The 12,539-nt window shown below is 40.0% G+C and overlaps 1 protein-coding gene and 1 long non-coding RNA gene across 5 annotated transcripts in view; one reads left to right on the top strand and one right to left on the bottom strand.

Annotated features, from left to right (window-relative positions):
* Positions 1 to 12,539, bottom strand: part of LOC141003644 (receptor-type tyrosine-protein phosphatase delta-like) — a 132,697-nt gene that overhangs the window by 56,887 nt on the left and 63,271 nt on the right. The gene's annotated exons all lie outside the window — the stretch shown is intronic.
* LOC141003645 (uncharacterized) overlaps positions 1 to 12,539 on the top strand; it is a 106,491-nt gene that overhangs the window by 43,646 nt on the left and 50,306 nt on the right. The window contains exon 2 of the long non-coding RNA XR_012179739.1: positions 6,141 to 6,193. This is a non-coding gene — a long non-coding RNA (uncharacterized lncRNA). The remainder of the gene's footprint in view (positions 1 to 6,140; positions 6,194 to 12,539) is intronic.

Raw genomic sequence — 12,539 nt, 5'->3', positions numbered from 1 at the left:
TCAAAGAGGCTGTCACAGGTCACTTGCTGTGGCAGCGTAGTGGAGAAAAGTGTGTGTCAAGATGTATTGTTGTTTGGGAATCCCTGCTCGCCAAAGACGCTGGATTATGGAAGTGTGGGAATTTGGGGCAGATGTCTTCAAGTATGACACTCTTACATTTTACGCTCCTTTTGTCCTCTGCCCTAAAGATTACTTTTGTCCAGTTTTGGAAATCAATCTGATTCTCTCTACTCCTTCCAAGATAAGATTTCAGCCAGCACAAAAAGCCGAGCCACAAAACATTACCCGTGGAGTGTGACAGCAGTGCTTATTTTTCTCAGCAGCCAGAGCCAAAGCCATTTTTCCCCCACCACTTCATAGCATATAATTTGAAGTTGAGGGACACTGATTAAAGCTCTTTCCACGCTCAAAAATCCAAAAGAAGTGAGAAAGAAGATAGGAGAATTTAGCAGGGTTAGGGTGCTAATCATGTTAATCATACAGCACTCTTGCTGCTCACAAGGACATCATTTGGAATTGGCTTGTTTCATGGCTTGCTAATGCATTAGCTGTCCTAGATTGAATTAGGACTTGGTGTTTTATAAACTAGGAAAAGGTAATTAACAAAGAAAAGATTTCCATACACACAAAAAAAAGTCCAACCTTGACACACACGGATAAATATTTTACCAAGAATCTCTTGTGCAGACATTTGGTCATAAACTTTTCCCAAAACGAGATTGTTGATTCCGAACACATTAACACTGAAACACTATCCATTTTAATTTGTTTACAGTTCTCAAAAAAATTGTTGCAAGCTTAGTTAATACATCCGTTCAGACGACCTGAATCCTCTTCAACAAAATGTTCTGTTCGGCTCCCGTTCAACTGACGTATTCAATTATTTTTTTTCCCTTTGGCATGGGAGAGGGAACTGTTAATTATGCTTTTGTTTTCACACAAACAAAATTACTCAACCAAACGTAAGAGCTCTTGATTAACAAAGGCAGACAGCAATTCCATTTTGTGCCAATTCTATGACGGCATCTGTTCTATTTTCCTCCTTCCCTCTCTCTAACGTTTCACCACTTTCACCCACGTCGTTGCTCATTTCCTTGCTCTACTTACGAGTTACACTTTACGCTGTGGTAAAAAGGTGTACTTTTACAATCTAGCACCTAATGATTGACAAGGCCTAAATGTGCGCCCCCCCTTTGCTTTATCAGCGACCTGCAGCTTGGTTAAACTATCTCAAACTTGGACTCAGACAGAGTTGCTTTACTCAACACCGCATCCATCATTCTGCCCATAAACTTTTGCAGAGGTGAAACTTGTCCCCACACACGTTTTTGACCATGGGACAAGGGCATTTTAATATAAATAGCTTATTTTCACTGAAAAACACAGACATTTGATGATATTTTTTCAATTTACTTGTTCTAATAGAATTGTCATATTCTTTGTACTCTTAACGTAGTTTCCAATGATGATACTGATTTTATACAGAGGTTTACTCAGATACTATACTTAAGTACACTTTTCTGACCACAGAGTAGTGACTACAGACATGAAACGGCAGCCACGTCAGAGCTTAGAGCTACCTAAATGACTGAATAGATTGATTACCAGTGACTCCCAAAACGACATACATCACCATTCTGAAAAAAACATGACCCTTTGTCAGAGGTACAAGAACTTTGTTGTACACTTGCAGTTTTGTTTAGGCTAGAAAACTACCTGGCTAGGTTTAGGAGAAAATGGTGGTTTGACCTAAAAAACCTCTTATTTATGTAACTTCAGTTACCAACGTAGCTACGTTACATACGCAACTTCAGTTACATAATGTACGTGACGTAACTTAACTACGTTAATATTTTAAAATAACTCACTGACTTTCACTTTCACCCTGGGTGAAAAGTCCTGTACTTGTTCGACCCAACCATCCATCCCCAACCTCCTACAGTCTTGTTGCTCTTTTTACTACTTCGCTTGTCTTTCTGTTTTGCTGCCGTAATAATAACTACAGCCACTAGAGGTCGCTGCCTATTGAGAAAAGTAAATATGCGTCATAATAAGCTGCTTTCACACCTATACTGTTGTTTTTCTGATGATGGGCAGGCATTTTTAAGTTAATTTATTTAATCTGCAATCTGACATAACCCCCAGACTGATCCTAATAACTGAAGAATGCTGAATATTGGATCCAATAATTGGCCAGGTGGATAATCGGTTGATCCCTACTGCACACATGCTTGGACAGTGTTGTCAGCACATGGGATGTCTTAGCACTGCCTTGGGTAGAATACTTGGAATAGTTAAGATTCAAGGGATGACCCTTAACATTAAGGGTGTAAAGTATCACTAAGTGGCAGCCATTCATTTAGAAGCCAGCAAGTTTGACAAGCAATGAGTATAAAAGCACATGTGCATCATTGCTGAGCAAAAGGAAGAAATGACGAATTGAGACGTCTCAGTTTCCCCTAAATACCCTCAGAGAATCTAAAGCCTGTATTTATCTCATTGATACATCCCAGTGCTGTCTGGCACATATGTTGTCCAGTCTAAATAAGATTAGGTTTTTTCCCCATGAGCTTCCTTTGAGCCAGATTTCCCAAAAAAGCCTCCTGGCACCTGCACAAGGTAGATATTGCTTAACTAATCCAATAATGGAGAAGAAAATGCTCAGCACTTCCGTCTAATAAGACACACACTAGTGTGTGGTGACAGACAATTCTCAAATTCACTTTCCCAGACTTGTGTTTAAGGGACTCACAGGCTAGTGAACTCTGAGTCAACCTTCAAATTGTTTTTAGACACGGCATGTATCTGGACTGATGTGGTTTTTATGAGTGGAAAAGACTCACAAGGAGCTCAAACATGAGAGCACGTCCCAATTATATGCCAAGGGCTGCAGTTCTTTGTTCCGAAGCCTTAGATGAACTGATTTGAGGAAATGTTAAGTGGCAAGGCATGACTACTTTGCAGTTTACACATGTGTATGTGCAGGACTTGCAGGCCAGAACTAATCCTGTTGTATGTAGCAGGAAGCTGAAGAGTTCATGTTTTCTATAAAGGCCCATGATCCATTTACCTCCTCTGAGGATACAGATGTATGTTTCAATCTTCATTATGACATGGATGGATGGGTAACTTAGAGGGAGGTTTTTTGTGTGTCTGCATGTGTTAACTTTATGTGTCGAGGCCCTATTTGTTCACAATCAGTCATTTATAAGCCATCTCATAGATATGAGTGATTTCTATTAGATGAATAGAAATGAGATGAAATAAGAAAAACAGTTGTCATACATAGTCAATTAAAATGACAACTAAGAGTGGCTTTAAAAAAACTAGAACATCAGTGACATATTTTCTGCCAACGTTCCCATGTATAGTGAGAAATTAGGTGCTTCAGTACAACAGAAATCAGCAGTAAGAGTGTGCTGCGCTGATGAAAATGTGCTTTGGTTTAGTTCATTAGTTGATTCTACAGGTACAGAGCTCGCTAATGAATATTACTGTGAATGTGCCACAGTTGGCTCAAACAGCTAATTCCAATTTACTGTAATAGAGTTTTAAGAGGAACAGTCCCTCTCCAAGTCAAAGTGGCATTAAGTCTCACTAGCTTGGTGCCTCTAAAAGGTAGTTCAGTAATTGGCTGAACAAATACAGTCTCTTTCAGAAAACTGCTAAACCTGGAGGGCAGACAACGAGGGACAGTCTAGTACCCACTAAAAAAATTATTTTACCCATGTTGCCTGAAGGAGCAAAATAGGAATGGATTGTGAAATACTATCCAGTGTGCTCCTTAAAACTCCTGTGATGATGAACGTTGGAACGAAATATAGGAGAGAGAGGTGAAGGCGTAGAAAGCTCCCTTAACCTGTGGTTCAAGGCACTCTGTCTCGGTGAAAAATAGCATCCTCTCCCCCCTTTGCCCCGCACTGATTGTTTTTTCCATAAATCCCCTTTGAGATAGTATAATTAATTGAATGCTGCTTATTTGTCATTAAAAACCCTCGCCTAATGCCTGAGATTATGAGGAAACCATCATGGAGTCAATCTATTAATCATCAGGCATTTTTTTTTCCTCCAGAAAAACCTTCACAGATGAACAATTCAAGTCGTTCCTCATTCTGAATGACATTGGAGAACTCTACGTCAACATACTGTCATGGTTCATCATTTCAATAAATGATTTCACATCTTTTAAACACTAAAAATATGTTATATTTAGTAAAAAATAAAATAAAATCATGAGTGAATCACACAACAATTATAATAAAATTGACTTTTCATCATTAATGTCCCATGGAAGACAGAGTGCACACCTGCAACTTTCATGCATTGGAACATAGGGATTATGATTTTTTAACTCTCAATCAAAACAATGAAAACAAGAGACGTAGCTTGATGATGTTGTGAAGTAGTGCAGGATCTGGGAGTCGCTGTCTTAATTGTTTTATAACATAACACAAAAAGTTTTACATATGTTATGTTTAGTCATGTTTGCTGATTTTCTTCCTCATTCTTGAACATCTCATCAGATGTTTCTGCAAAAGTCATAGCTACAGGCAACCAAATGAAATGCAAAAAAAAGTCTGATTTCTCTGGGTTTTAACATCGTTGGAAACGTTTGGGATAATGTAAGTACACAACTCAATGTTGCATAATATATCTTTAAACTTATGTGCAGGGAGTTCCAAAGAGAAGCTGTCATTGGAATTTTGGTTGAAATATGTGTAGAATTTGATAAAAAGTGGTGGAAAACAGCATCCAGATCATAAATGGCTGGAGTTATGCTTTAAAATGACCCCGCCTAATGTTCCTCCAAGCCTGCCATCCCCATAGACATTTTTTATGGCCATCGCTGCTGGGGCAGATTGGATCAGCCAAGCAGAGGGCATGCAACAGAGATGTACGCCACTTCTGGCAAGGCGCCCCAACCTCTCCCTAGGCCCCATGTCATTCATAAACATGACGGATTAGCTGTGATATTCCTCCATTTACAACATAAGCGAAGGGAGCGGGAGGAAGAGAATGAAAGCAGAGTGAGTGTTAGTGTCGGTTGCCCCTTAGGGGTAGTGCTAAAATGGATGGGTAAAGAGGGGAGATGAAAAGAAGAGATGAAGCAGGAAGGGCGGAGAGGGGGCCTTTCTCTACAGGCCTGGCTGGGCAAGCAGCAAGGCAGGCAGGAAGCCAGGCACAAAGCTCCATTTACGCTCAGATGCCCCCCCTCCTCTTGCTTTACAGACTACACATCAGCTCAGCCAGATGTACTGCTCTGAGTAAAGATCACCTAGGGGGAAGGTGGAGGGAGATTTTAAGACCTCCTCTACCGACAATCATGTCTTTCTTTGTCTTTTGCGTTCACCCTTCTCACCGACTTCATCTGCCTCCATCCAGTCGCAACTCACCCGAGACTTTCTAAAGACGCCTGATATTTAAGACTCCCCCTCGATCTGTCTCTGTCTGTCTCCCGCCTTCTTTGCCTTCTGTCCCCCTCACACCCCTCTTCAGGATTTCACTTTGCATATTCCATTTGCTGGTTGTTACCTTGAGCAATGATTCCATTTACTTTCGAAAACAGTGCCCCATTTATTTCAAGTCGGGGAAAGAAAAAAAAAAACTTTTGCTCTCCTCATCTTATCTGCCATCAGCATTTTTTTTGTTATTAGTAATATTCAAAGGAGGAAGGAGACAACTGTTTGACAATGCTTTGAGCTATTTGCCAAACACAAAGCTAAAATATATGTCCCTTATTCTCTCTCAACTCCATGTGACGCACCTTAGGAAGCCTCTTCTTTTTTATTTGTTTTTTAAATCAGTCCATCAACCCTCATTTGATCCTCTTGAGTGCATTAAGCATTCACAAATAAAGAGGACGTGGCGGCGAATACATAAACAACCACACACTACCTTCTCCTTAGAGACGCCTCCATTCTCAGCGACGCTCCTGTCATTTTGAAGCATATACTGCTAGACATCTGTTCCGTTTTTATGTTTCAGGCTTATTCATTTTATATTCACCCTCTCACTGCCCACTTGGGATGACTATATGAACACTTGATGTTTTAAAGTTTAATAATGTATATGTTTGTGTGTCATTTCTAATAAAATATTATGGAAGTATTTAGGTTGGCTCATTTATTTTGTCTTTTCAGGGGGAAGCCAGAAGTTGGAGCCAGCACGGGCTCAGGAGCATTTCTGCGACCAGGTGAGTCTTCCTACCAGGCAGAAAAAAAAAAAACAGAAGGCAAAACTGTGAGACACTGAGTTGCTTCATTAACCTTCATGTACTATACATTCAGAAGCGGGGGGGTAAGTTTGAACGAACAGCCGTTTTCTAATACCCTTTCTTGGACTGTCACGTTCACATTAAGAAACCTGTACAGGACTGTTCATATGTCTATATGGACTTGCGTATTACTACAAATGCAAGAAAGCATCATCAGCTGTCAGAACGCGCCAACGAAATCCTCTAAACTAATCACTTTTAGCATTTCGTGCATGACAGTGTCGGATATCTTTATGGGTCACGGCTCTTCCATTTGAACATGGTATCATCAGACTCAGACGACTACTCTGGGATACGTAAATGTCTGAGGAAACCAGCCTCATATGAGTTCACTTCCCCCTGAGAAAGGAAAAACCTAGCACCCACCATTTCAATTATTGATATAGCTAAAAGCTTGCTACAGGAGAGAGGAGTATAGAGATTATTCATGCCTGCTAACATCCTGCAGAGAAGGACCTCTTGCCTCTCAAAGAGGCCTAATGGAAAACAGGGGTTATATCAGGCCTTTCAAATTTAGCAGACAGGCATTCTCCCCAAAAGTGACTCAGGGAGACGATGGGTGTCACAGAAGGCAGTGGGTGGCATTATTTTATTATGGAAATGACTATGTCGAGGCCATGTGTTTTTGAGATCTGACAGCTGGGTTTACAGCTTGCAATGAGAACATGTTTCTGTACCCCTTTCCTTTAACACAGCCGTAAAACTTCTTTCTTCTTCTTATTCACTGTGCTAGTCTTTGCTGTACTGAATGTAATAATGTATAGACAACTAATTACAGCCAAAAATCAATTCTTGCCACATCACTTTTTCTCAGCCAAAGTTGTTTGGTCGTAATTAGCGAGCAGCCTTACGCGGCTTGAAAAGTTTCTCAAGATCATTAGATGCATTAAGGATGACCCTGCAGTGCCCAATTAATCTAGTAGAAAATGACTTTTGAGTGCAGCTACTGTAGGATCAAAGCTACTAACATTAGCACCCCTCGACTACCTGGCTCAGACTTCTACACTCGTCGTTTTTTTGACCTTGTGTCCCATCCAGTCTAGTCAGTGAATATTTCTCTATAAAAATGTGTTAAATTCTGCCATATAGTGTATCATGTAACGTGCACAAGTTTATCAGGCTAAAATAAGGTAAAAATTTAGAAAAAAAATTAATTAAATGTCTGATCTTTCAACTTATATTAAATATACATTTTTAGAGGATCTGATGCTAACATGCTGTTCTCAGATGGTGCATCTGCTAAACAGAGATATGTTGGCATTGTCAATGCATGATCATATGATCAGATCAAAAAAGTTTGATTAGTAAAGAATTGCCTAACCTTTCCACACCATGTTTCATTATTCACTATTTAAGTGTACTTAGTGCCCATATTTTACAAAGTGGGATTTCCATGACTATTGTTTATTATAAAGCAGGTTTAGATTTAAATAATGTGAAAGTACCAAAAACGCTCAATCCACAGAGAAATTAATAAAGCCTGTATTCAGAAACTGTGCCTTCAAACAAGCCATCAGGACTTGAGTAAGGTTGTCATGTCACAACTATAGAATCGCTGCCCTGAACAATACCCTCAGCACAGCCGTGATTTCAAAACACTAGCAAAGCTGAGGCGGAGACACAGTGGGCAGTGCTGACCAGGCCTGTGAGAGCTGACCATTAGCAATACTTTCAGAAGACAGGCACTGAAACAGAGCATTCAGACAGAGGGTTAATAGAGGTGCTGCAGCATTAGACAGTACAAGAAAAATAATGTGTTTTTTAAATCAGAAAAGCATGAAAACATTTTCTAGAAGAAACCTAAAATAAACCTGAAAATGAGCATCACCTAATTGCATTACCAGTACTGTGAGGCTACAGTGGAGAACAGTGGCATCTAAGGCCAGTTTTGGAAAAAAACAACAACACATTCCTCATTTGTCTGAATCGATAATTATTATTTCAGAAGGCTGTGTTTACTTTTATTAAAACAAATACAGAGCCACAACATGTGCTGAGTTATCTATCATGTTCCGAGTCCAAGCGCCTTTGTGGCTCCAGCAGCTGTTTTCTCACATGCTATGCAGGCTCTAAAGACTCACATCCATCTTGTCAGCAGCAGTTTTCTCTTAAATCATCCCGCATACTACACACTTACTGATTAGCTCCCACGATTAACTATGCAGCAAGATATAAGAGGGAGTGGGGGGTTATTTATTTATTTTTTTTTCCTGAGATAAGATCAATTTCTGTTAGGAGAGTAAACTCTATCTTTTTAATTACAATAATGAATAACTTGTCATCATGTGCTCCATTTCTGTGAGATATGAGAGAGCGAAGTTAGGAATTGTGGGGAGAGCATCAAGTCAGTATTGGCCAAATTCCAAGCAATAACTGCCTATGGATATTTTATGAAACATCTAATGGACATGGAGATAATTGATAGTCTGTGACGTGGGTTCTACACTTGTCCTCGCATGCCTGGTGAGAAAAACATGTCTGTTTCTGAGTAAAATTTCCTGAAAATAACAATTAATGACTGCAGTACAGAGTGACAAGAAAAACAATGAAAAATGTAATAGTGCTGCATACCATTAGCGGATATCTGAGTACTCAAGCTATTTAATTCCCTTAGACCTAAAAATGCTGTTCGAAGAAGTTTAGAATAGCTTCGTTCTACATTCAATAGAGGAGTTAAACTCCTCCTGTGAGTCAGCATGTTTCCACAGCACAATTTTTGGACCAAAAATGTATTTTTCTAACAAAATTGAGTGTTCCATGTGGCGGCCCAGGTCTTGCCATCTATAGAGCTCTTGCCATCAAAACATAGAATTGTACTGTAGCTGCTGGCCCCCTACTCTCCTTTTTTTTCAAGCCACTGATCACAAGCCCAGTAATTTTACAATGGTCACTTGCTTCATCCCTACTGCAGCCCTTGCTCTGACAGTCCAAGACAGCTGACACAGCATTTATCTTGCTAAGCAATTTGAGCATGCAGACCAGCTTGTTCATATCTTGCTCATCTCTCACTCTGTACTGAGAAGGAAGGCATTATGCATTGAGAAAATGGTGCATATAGATGAAAAATGTTGGTAGAATTGAGCATTAAGGTACATATTATATTATTCTTCAGTCACTACTCACACTTTCTACAGGCTTGTGCTATGCATACGGGTCCACACTGTGTACATTGACCACAATCTTATGGATATCGGTTAACTCAGCTTGGAATGTAAATTAGATAGCTCTTGGTGTCTTTCATTAAGTGTGGAGAACCATTTTTTTTCACAACAATGACAAAGAGCGGGGTGCTTGCATTGTCTATGAATAATCACTGATCATGTAGCAGCCCCTTTCATTGTATGTGGAAAGATCCGTCTCGGCTACACGACTTTGACTGTGCCATTGCACCATTCCATACAAATGGAAATGATGCATTCTGTTTTTCTGTCACAGGAGAGCGGCTTCCCATTTTCCGCTCCCACTGTCAAGTTGTGCACAGCTGCATAAGTTTGCACACTTGTGTGTGGGGCACAGGAAATGGCTGTTGACAGCATAATGGGAGTATGAGGATGCAATATAAATCCTTAATCATGCCTGAATCATGAACTGCAGCACTCAAATCCACATATCATTCTGCTGGAGCTACTACAAGCACCGAGTCTAGACCCTGTGAGGTGCCTCAGCTACATTTTCTGGTATTTCTTTTGTTTACTTATGGTTAAAAGAAATCCAACTCAACTTGTCTAGTGACTGATATACTTGTTAGAGGACACTGTCATATCTTACAGAGGCAAATTCATAAATGAGATCAAATACCACTTCACTGAAATCATATTCCGGCCATGACACCCAAAATGTGCTGTTCCTTCATTTCTCAATCCCCTCCTGTCATTCTCGATTACAAAGCAAATCAAGATGACCTTAATTCAAAGACACTAGTCACATATGAAGTGGGTCATCTCATAGTTAATCAAAACAGAAGGCACAAAAAAAAGTGCAGTAAGGAAGTCTGTACCTCATGCCATGGCCTGGCAAATTTGACTCGGAACATCATTATGTTTCAGGGTTTCGCCTTTCATGCAAATCGTTTCTCTAAGCCTGGAAGTTCATTACTAATGGCGCTTCCCATCAAGTTAGAGGCCCATCCGAATACTAATATCTCCCAGTACTTTGGATTTGTCACCTCGAATCCCCCTCTCTTCGTCGCATGGCAATTACAACAATGTGCTTTTCCTTCATGGAATTAGGCATCACCCCCTGTGGCGAGCTTCCCACAACAGATGCTTTGCAGTCGTTTCCACAGCCCATTGGAGCTCAAATGAACTAAATGAACAGTCACTTTATATGTATTAGGCCTGGCATAGTATCACTTATCTTTGTTTGTTTGTTTATCTATCTCTCCAACCCTGCATCAAGTTTAGTATTCCTCCTCGTATTTCTCCAAAGGAGAGGGGAATATTTTTTTGCTGGTGATGGTGACAGACCGGATTTAAAAAATGTGCAGTTGCATTTTTCAAACTGCAGTTTCTGTCATGTGGAATGATGAGTAGCAAAGCAGCAGCGCTATATTTATTGTACTGTATGGAGTAAATTTGGAAAGAGGAAGCTTTTTGGTCTCTTAAATAATATATAACGCACCCTTGAGGTGTGCAGTGTGCCTGCTTACTACCAGCTTCCTGAGAGGCCAAGTCATTCTTGCACCGGGTTATTGAAAGAGGAAGAAGATCGGTTTAGTGCATTATGGATTTATACATTTTGAAGTCATAACTGTTGAAGAAAAGACTCAAATTAAATGGCTAGTAAGAGCTTATCTTGTTGATATCCTTGTCTGTGGCCAGCAATGTGGCATCATTTTCCTTTTGTTTATATTTTATTTTATTATCTTTTCATCTTGCTTTCTTTCCTTTGACTGTCTGGCTATGACTGCTATCACTGCTCATGATAATGAGAGATAACAACATTTGTTTTATCTATTATTTGCTTTTTAGAGGCATTGCTACCAGTGTACTAAAAAATCCATTTAGGGCTCCAACTTATGATTATTTTCATAATTTATGAATCAATAATTTGGAAAAAATGTCAAAAAAATGTGAAAAATGCTAATTGCAATTTCCCAGAGCCCTCTTCAAATTCCTTCTTTTTTCCAACTAATAGTCAAAAACTCCAAGACTCTTCATTTCTTTTCATAAATGATAAAGAAAAGCAGCAAATCCTTACATTTAAGAAAATAGAACCAGCAAATGTTGCTTGAAAATAGACTGAAAAGAGTAATCAATTAATTGTTGCAACTCTAAATACATTTCCTTTGTAAAACCTACCAGACACCAGATGTCTAGCGAATGGAAAATGCTCGAACTGGGTGTAGGTTGAATCCCTGTTGTGTCATAGCAAAATGGTGACAGAAGGTAGTGAAATGAACACATACTGATATCAGAATCTTGCAGATTATTACCAAAATCATTCACAATGCCTGTACTTGGGGTTTGTATGTATCTAACGGAGGCAATGTGAGGACAGGGAGCACGCCTTTTTATTTGCACCAAAGCCGAAAAAGAAAAAGCCATTCCTGTTTTTCTATTTTTTTCGTCCGTGATAGGCCTCTCCTCACCTTCAATACATTGATGGGAAAGGAGAGCGAGCAGAAGAGCAAAATGGAAATGGTAATAAACATGCTAATGCTAGGCCGCGGAGCCGGGACGAGCAGCTTCTATACCCGTCTCTCAGCTATCTATTGGTGTGTGTGTGCGTGTGTGTGTGTGTGTGTGTGTGTGTGTGTGTGTATGTGTGTGTGTGTATGAAGGGGAAAAACATAGATAGAGAAAGAGCAGGAGTGGACAGGAAATGTGCACAATATTGCATGTGAGAGCACACACACATACACACACTTTGTGCCCAGAGTAAACAGGAGAGAGCTGGATGTGAACGTGCCACCTTTCTCTTTCAATCGGCCTCTGGAGACAGTGCAAAGGGCCTTTTGTTGGCTCATTGGTGAGATAAGAAGCATGGGAGGGAGAGGAGGGGTGGAGGGCTTCAGAGACTCGCAGAGCCAGCTTTTTTTCTATAGGATGGAAGCACCCCTCTCAATAGGAACTCATTTGCCATGTTGTGTAATTGTGGCACATAATGGAGCACACCTCATTGAGGCAGCCCAAGGCTTTTTTTCTAAAGCCATTTTCTCCATTCACAGCCAAACAAGTCATGTTTTAGAGAGATATTACACAGCCTTTTGAGCTCAGGGCCACCACATATTTGCCTTTGAATGGAATGTTTTGTGTAATCAAGA

This window comes from Pagrus major, chromosome 10, assembly GCF_040436345.1.
Source record: "Pagrus major chromosome 10, Pma_NU_1.0".
NCBI lineage: Eukaryota > Metazoa > Chordata > Actinopteri > Spariformes > Sparidae > Pagrus > Pagrus major.
This window is presented reverse-complemented; position numbering and strand designations above follow the sequence as displayed.